Raw genomic sequence first — 8547 nt, forward strand, 5'->3', positions numbered from 1 at the left:
GCGCAATGCCCCATAATCATGGAAATGCTACGCTCTTAATGATGCAATATGCTATGTTTATCTAAATGATGAATGCATAAAAACACGTCCCCTCCATGGACAACACTGGGGAGCTCGAGGAACTCTGCTGAGGAATTCAACACCACTTCAATTTCCACCCTGCTGGGGAAAGATAACCCTTGCTGGGGATGACCTCCACCGAACCCGATCTGCTTGGGAACTTCGCTGCTAGGGGAAGCAACCAATGCTTATCTCTACTGGGGATAATTTTCACCGTACCTGATCCACTTGGGGACCTCGCTGGGGAAAACCATCAACACAAACCTCCGCTGGGAAGACTGCCCACTTCAGACTTGGAAAACAATCACAACCCTGCTGGGGAAAGGCATTCACGACCCTGCTGAGGATTACAGTACTTCATACCCGACTGTTGAGGAACAGACTACTCACAGATATCTCCACTGGAGATATAGCAAACTTTCAGGCTCAGTGGGGAACTAACAGTCTTCAGACCCGCTGGGAAAAAGGCCACCTGCCGACCTGGCTAAAAAACATCTTCAACCCTGCTGAGGATTACATCTCTCCACCCTGCTGGGGGAAAGGCATTTCGAACCTGATTGCTGAGAAACAATCTACCCACAGACACCTCCGCTGGGGATATGGCAACCTTCAGGCTTGCTGAGGAGACACCGATCTCGCATCTGCTGTGGAGATAACACTCCCAAATCCACTAGGGGAGATACGGCCTATTTGACACAGAACACCCGTCGATTCGTCGAACACCGACATTCATCATCCAACCGCAATGTCAGCTTTCCACTTTTGAGGACTCCCAGACTCATCCGGTCTTTTCTGATTCATTACCTAGTATTCTCGTCTTTTCTTTGCTTCGAGACAATTGATCTCCTCGGATCCGGGCTAACTCCCTAATCTTCAGACTTTGAAGAGTCTTCTTGATTACCCTCTAGGATCATCGTCACAATTCTTTCACCGTCTTTTCACCGTTCTTCTATCCCTTGTCCCTGATTGGACTCTGCAGGGATCTTTTGTCAAAAGGTTACCCATCACAAACTGCAAGTGAATGTAGATATCTAACAACACCTGCACAAGAGATCGTTAGATAAAAGTGTGCCCCAGGCGTGCCAACATTTCAACACCTAGGTCACTCAAACTTCCAAATAAGATTTCCAGATTTCAATCTTATAAGCATGCATCGGAAGGGACCTCTATGTTTCAAAATGCAGATATTATTATAAAAAAAACGGATGTTTTCGCAATCAAAGTGGTAATGAAGACAAAAACAAAATTATTTGACTGAACATGCATCTATTGACTGAAAAAAGGTGGCTCAGAACCGAGCAACACAGGAAGCAACCTTTGAAAATAGGTGATTGCGCACAAAAAGAAAAAATCTATCCTAACGGCAATGTGAAACCGTGATCTCATCGGGTCCCAACTCGGTTACACCCCATATGTCCTCAAGACTTTCCGTACTTTCTGTCTTCTGAACAAGACGCTTCCGATCGATCTCAGTCGGGGATTATTCAGGTGTCTTAACCAAAGCACAAACGATCATGCTGGACGCAGTTGTTCGTATCATTCCCTCTTTTTCCTGGACCCCCCTTTCGGGTTTTCAGTCCACCGGGATACCCTTTTTTGCCTAAGCCGCCCTTGCGGGTTTTCGACTTACCGGGTGTACATATTCTTTTCATTCTTTATCCCTAAGTTTTGCCCGAACCTTTCTCGTTCTTTTTTCTTGGTTCGCCGGGATGCCCATTTTTGCCTGGACTCTTTTATTCTTTTCGTCCAGCGGGTCTCTTTTATGAAGTATTTTTTAACTGCGTCTGCATTTACAAGGGATGGAAAATCCTCGTCATCCGTGATTGTCAACAACAAGGCTATGTCAAAGAAGACCTTTTTGACCACGAATGGGATCCATAACTGTGTGTCCACTTGCCCCTACGATCGTTGAGGAGGAAGGATCCTTTTCAACACCACCTTTCCTACGTGGGATGCACGAGGTCGCACCTTTTGGTTAACAACACGCTTCATTCACTGGGTACAACTGCCCCATGACAAGCAACTGCCAGCCTCTTTTCCTCAATCGGGCTCCCTTCATACCGAGTCCTTATTCACTCGGCCTTTTCTAATTTCTCATCCATCAGGACTCTCCACAATGGGATCTAGACCTCAGTAGGTAATACCACTTCTATCCCATACACGATCAAGAACGGCGTTGCCCCAGTAGACGTACGCACCGAGGTTCAATACCCAGGACACGAGCTTCGCACTCAGCCACCCTTGTTGATGTTGGAGTAAGCCCTAGAGGCCAATACTTTTGGTACTTGTATCGAATTATTTAAAGGCATTTTCTTTATTATGGTTGATTAATAAAGTCCCTAGAATAGATAGTCCGTTTAATGTATTAAGTGTGACTTAATCATGAGAACACATTAAACATAAGGGCATTATTCTTAAAGTATCCATAGTAGAGCTTTAATGTGAAGTGGGATAACATTAAAGCATTAAGACTATTATGTTTGTAGACTGATGATCACATCTCATGGATCATGGATAAAGAGTTATCAAGTCTTAAACATAGGTATGAATATTAGGAGTAATATTTATACCGGATTGACCCGCTATGAGAATACTATATAGAAAGTTATGCAAAGTGTCATAAGTTATTCTCATGGTGATAATAGTGTATACCACTCTTCGACCTGAAACCACTATGGATCCTAGATGTAGAGTCGAGTGCTTTATTGCTGATCCAACGTTGTCCGTAACTGGATAACCATATAGACAGTTAATGGGTACTCCACGAAGCATGCTAAGGGACATGAGTGTCCTAGATGGAATTTGCCAATCCTGCGTAACAGGATAAATGTCTATGGGCCCAATATTGAACTGGACAAGGGTGACACGGTCTATACCTTGTGTTCAATATAGACATAAGGGCAAAGGGGTAATTATACACATAATTATTATCACAGGAGTTTTTGTCAGATCACATGACATTTTCGTGACTTGGGTAGCAGTGATGTGTTGCTAGATTTCGCTCACTGTTTATTATGTTAAATGTGTGATTTAATATAATTGCCAACGCCGCGAAAACCTATAGGGTCACACACAAAGGACGAATTGATGAGAGATAGAATAATTAAGGAACATCGTAAGCTACGGTGCACTTAAGTGGAAACGAAATATGGTAAGGACCAAATACTTAAGTGATTTTGGCATATTATGAGATATGGGAAAAATACACTTAAATGGGCTTTTTGGCTTGAAGCCCACACAAGTGGTTTTATAAATAGAACCCCTTGGGTAGAAGCTCTCCAATCCACTCAGACAGAAATTCAAGTAGAGACTTGGAATTTTGTTTCCCTCTTTCTCTCACTCAAAGCCTTCATTCATAACAGCTAGAACTGCGATTGAAGGAATCCGTTCGTGTGGACTGAGTAGAGACGTTGTCATCGTTCAACGTTCGTGATCGCCCCGTGGATCTGTATCAAAGGTTTTGATCATTATCAGAGATCTGCACCAAAGGTTTGAATCGCCACAAGAGGTAACGATTCTATCACTGATCATGCCCATTCGTAAGGATCACTAAATGGAGAAATTTTTAAATTCCGCTGCGCCTTGGATGGCAATTCTCCTACAGTTGGTGCATCCAAATGTTATCTGGGCAACAAAAGGACTGCGGGATCCCTTTGGCGTAACCAAAGCAACACCAATTCCGTTTCCATTCATATTAACAGCCCCATCAGACATCAGAATCCGTTCGGATTCAGGGTCAGGCCCCTCCTCCGGGATCGGTTCCTCACAATCTTTTGATTTGAAAACCTCGATGTCCTCATCAGGGAACTCAAACTTCCTCGGTTGATAATCCTCAATGGGTTGCTGGACGAGGTAATCGGACAACACACTCCCCTTGATTGCCTTCTGAGAGGTGTACTGTATATCACAAATCAGTCAAAATCATTTGCCCTCTCGCAACCCGTCCAGTCAATGCTGGCTTCTCACTTGTTTACTTGATCAGATCCATCTTGGAAATCCACAAAGTGGTATGAACCAGCATATACTGTCTCAGTCGGCGAGCAGCCTATGCCAAAGTATATCAAGTTTTCTCGAGCAGTGAATGTATTGTTTCACAGTCGATAAACATTTTGCTAAGGTAAATTGCATGCTCTTTTCGACCAGACTAGTCATGCTGCCCCAATACACACCTTATGGACCCCTCGAGGGCTGTCAAGTAAAAATTTAATGGTCTCCCTCCACAGGGAGGCATCAGAATCAGAGGCTCCTGCGAATGTTCTTTTATTTTTCAATGCCCCTTGACAATCATTATCCCACCTGACCATTTTATTTTTTTTTATTTTTTTTTTCAACAGCTTGGATGGGTTCACACGTGGCTGTTAGATGAGATGTGAACCATGAAATGTAGTTCAATCTGCCTAAGAGACCACGGACCTCTTTTTCTGTTCTCGGTTCAGGCATTTCTTTGTATTGCTTTTTTTTCTTTTTCTTTTTTCCCTCTTTTTTTTAGCAGGATCAACCTCGATTCCTCTTTCGTTCACAATAAGCCTCGGCAACTTACCGGACATCACTCCACAAGTGCACTGATTCGGACTCAACCTCAGTCTGAGTTGTCTCAACCGGTAAAACAACTTAGCCAGATCCACCAGATGCCCCTCTTCTGCTCGGGACTTTGCTATCATGTCATCAACATAGCATTTGATTCCCCGATGAATCATATCATGAAACAAAGTCACCATGGCTCTTGGATACATGGCACCAGCGCTTTTGAGACTGAACGACATCACCGTATAACGCAAAGTGCCCCATGGTATGATGGACGTTGTTTTCTCCATATCATCTGGCGACATTCTGATCTGACTACAGCCAGCAAAGCCATCCATGAAGGAAAACACCGAGAACTGAGCTGTATTATCTACCCACACATCGATGTAATGGGAAATCACCATTCAGACTGGCTCTGTTCAATCTCGGTAGTCCACACACATTCTCACCTTCTCATCCTTTTTCAGCACCAGTTTCCGCTTCACTGGAGGACAGTCTTCTCTCAATGGTAGCTTGTGCGCCACGACATCGGTATTCCACCCTGGCATATTATGATAAGACCGGGCGAAGATATCGACATACTCTTCCAACAGTGCTACCATTCTGCTCTTGACATTTTCCTCTGAAGCGGCCCCAACTTTCACTTCCTTTCTGACCTCGACGGTGCCTGGACTAAAAATCTTGAATCGCTCCTCGTGCGGTTGAATCACCTTCTCCTCTTGTTTCAACAACCTGGCTAATTCCAGCAGATCACAATCTTCTTCGTCTTCTTCTTCGACATGATAGATCAGATTGTCGAAGTCATACAGAGGTGTAACCGAATTGTTATCAATGAGATCAGGAGGATAGTCACTTTTGAAGTCGGAACAAGATGAATCAAAAGGAAAGAAAATGAAAACAAGCATTGCCATTTTTATTATTTTTTTTAAACTGCAAAAATAAATGAAAAACAGGGAGCACCACTTTTAATCAAAAAACATCCATTTATTAATGATGTAAAATGTTGCAAAATGAAACACATGAGGTGGCCCTTACAATGGACCATTACGTTCGGGCAAAACGTATGGCTTTCATGCAAACATAATTTGAAAAACAGAAATACTACTCTTCAGGATGAGTGACAGTGATGATCTTTGAGGCCTTCCAGTTCCCTGGTACGCACGATTGTATCCACGAGTCAAGCTCACTGTCAATCTCTTCACCCACCGCATTGGCATGACCTGGATCCAGCACTACGGCATTGACGAATGTGAACGGTTGACGACGTCCTCTATTTTGTCTAGACGAGTCTTGGTCTGGCTGATAGCCAACTCCAAACATATCTGCATTCACCACAACGTCTATGATCTTTCCCCAGCCTAGGGTTTCTCCGTTCTTCACCACTTCTAGGGCCTGTTTGTAAGAAGAAATGGGCAGCTTCTTCTCTTTCTAAGCACAGATGGCCTTCTCCACCTTGACGGTTTCAACTGCCTGACTCGGTGTTTCACATATTTCACTGTCCATTTCTACTTCCATCATTCTCTGGATCGTTTCCCTCACTATTACACACCCATTTGTAACGACAGCCGCATAACAATTATCGTCACCAGGGAAAGCTCCACTCTTCATCAGATGCTTCTGGACCATAGACATTGGAGTTTTTAACTGATCCCCATTCGTTTCCTCCATTTTTCTCTTGTCCTTTGACAACACGTTCACCCCCACAGGACCATGCATCGGTACGGGGTTAGCATTAACATTCAGTGTCGGTGCCAAACTGATGGCCTTAGAATCCACCATATCTTGGACGACATGCTTAAAAGCTCTACAACCCTCAATGTTATGTCCGGGTGCCCCAGAATGGAACTCACACCTGGCGTTCTCATCGTAGTTTGTAGGCCTCCGATGTAGTTCTACAGGAACCAATATCCTCGGCTGAACTAATCCAAGATCCCTCAACCTCTTAAACAGAAGAGTATAAGTCACGGGTGGCTTATCAAACTGGCGATCCGTCGTCCCCTTCTTCACTTGGCCCTTAGCTTTGTGTGCTTTCTACTGAGGTGGCGGTTGTTGCTGTTGTGTAGGTGGATTACCAACAGGAGTGATTACAGTGGCAGCATAAGGGTGGTAACGATCCTTACCGTGTTCCTTTCGGGCAGGCACCCCACTTGATTCAACATCCTTCTTGTGCTGACCACTGCCAGAGGGCTTTTTTACTACAGCGCCAGAGGGTTTTTTTACTACGGATGACGGAGCCTTTCCCTGACCTTTCTCCACCCTTAGCCAATTTTTAATACTCTCCAACCTCTCAACAATTGCTTTCTGCTCCAAGGCGAGCCCTTGCACAACTTTGAATAACTCTCTCATCATCTCTTTCAATTCGAGAATGTCGGCGTTGGGTGGATCCATCAGCTTGGATTTGTTGAGTCTGGCTGGATATCTGAACAGGAAGAGCTTTACGCACCGGTTAGGTACTGACACCTACAAAACAACAAACAGGTTAATATGACTCACACATGCAATGTCTATCCGTACTAGGAATATTCTGTCCTTTGATTCTGGCTTCATCGGGACGGATATTATTTCAACAATAACATTCTGACATCAGGATGTTTCTCAACCAGAATCTCGATCAAAATAGACCCTGAGTACGGATAGACATGGGTTGGATGCAGATGAATGCGAAATGGGAATGACGCAAATGCATGAAGGCAAGTCACTGTGCATCTTCCAAGCCATCTGAGGTTCAACTGTACTGGACCGGTCTCTGAACTAATTACAATCATCTGAGGGACTAGGCAACCATAAATCCAACTTGGGAAGTTCCGAAATAAATGGAACAGAGAATGTAGCACCAACATCACAGGTATATCCACTGAACGGATGACAACAGGATCCTCTGAACCAGTACCTTTGGATTCAACCCGGGGATCCGAAATAAACGGAACCCGCTGATAAACCACGGACAGAACTCCGGCGTCCCAGAAATAAATGTCCATAAGTCCGACTGATCAGTAGTCACCTATCAGTACCTGCAAATGATTCAATCCCTCCCCACTCACGGGTGTCATCTAGGCCAGGGTAAGGATAAGAGAAACGCAGGATAAACAACCCTTTCAAGAATATCATCATATGCACACCAGGTGTATGCAACGATAATACCCCATCAGAATCTGAACTGCTCGTGATACCATGTTCCGCTAAGTGGCTCCACACCACCCGCTTCCCATGAATCACTTTATTCCTAGGTGTCCTAGAGTTCACTCATAGCCAGGGTATTGGGCCTTTTACCTCTTGTACCTCCCCACCCAACAGAGAAACAAATACACAGCCAGCACAATGATAATATGATGCATGCGAACACATAATGCACATATATACAGTCACAGCATAATCATAAATGCAATAAATAAAGCAGCAAGAGCAACCAAAACTATCCTAAAGAGCGCTAGGATTGACTCGCTTAGGGAAGATGGACCAGCAAGAGGTCAACTTCTCTCATATCCCCAGCAGAGTCGCCAGCTATCACATTACGCGAAAAACCGGCGGGAAAAGACACAGAGCCGCCACCGTGCATTATTTATCCCAAAGGAGGGAAAGGAAACGCTCGAAGTAAACCTGGAAAGGAATGGTCTCACGACCAGAGATTGATAGGATCGGGAGTCGGTTATGCGAAGGGAAGGTATTAGCACCCCTATGCATCCGTCGTACTCGACGGGATCCACGCTCAGAAAGAATAGAAGAAAGGTTGCTAGATAACTGCTCAAAAACTACACAAAACTGGACCGAAACACAGATGAAAGACGGAAGAAGAGGAACTCGGCAGGATGTCGCATCCTGGGCCTACGTAGTTTCTCTGAAACAAACATCAGAGTCAACGTAGTTCGGGGATAGGGAAACATGCTCGCTAGGATGTCGCATCCTGTGCATACGTATCTTCTCTAACCAGAGGAAGAATCAGAGCACTCGTAGCTCGGCTAACGC

Source organism: Lathyrus oleraceus, chromosome 3 (assembly GCF_024323335.1).
Source record: "Lathyrus oleraceus cultivar Zhongwan6 chromosome 3, CAAS_Psat_ZW6_1.0, whole genome shotgun sequence".
Lineage (NCBI taxonomy): Eukaryota > Viridiplantae > Streptophyta > Magnoliopsida > Fabales > Fabaceae > Lathyrus > Lathyrus oleraceus.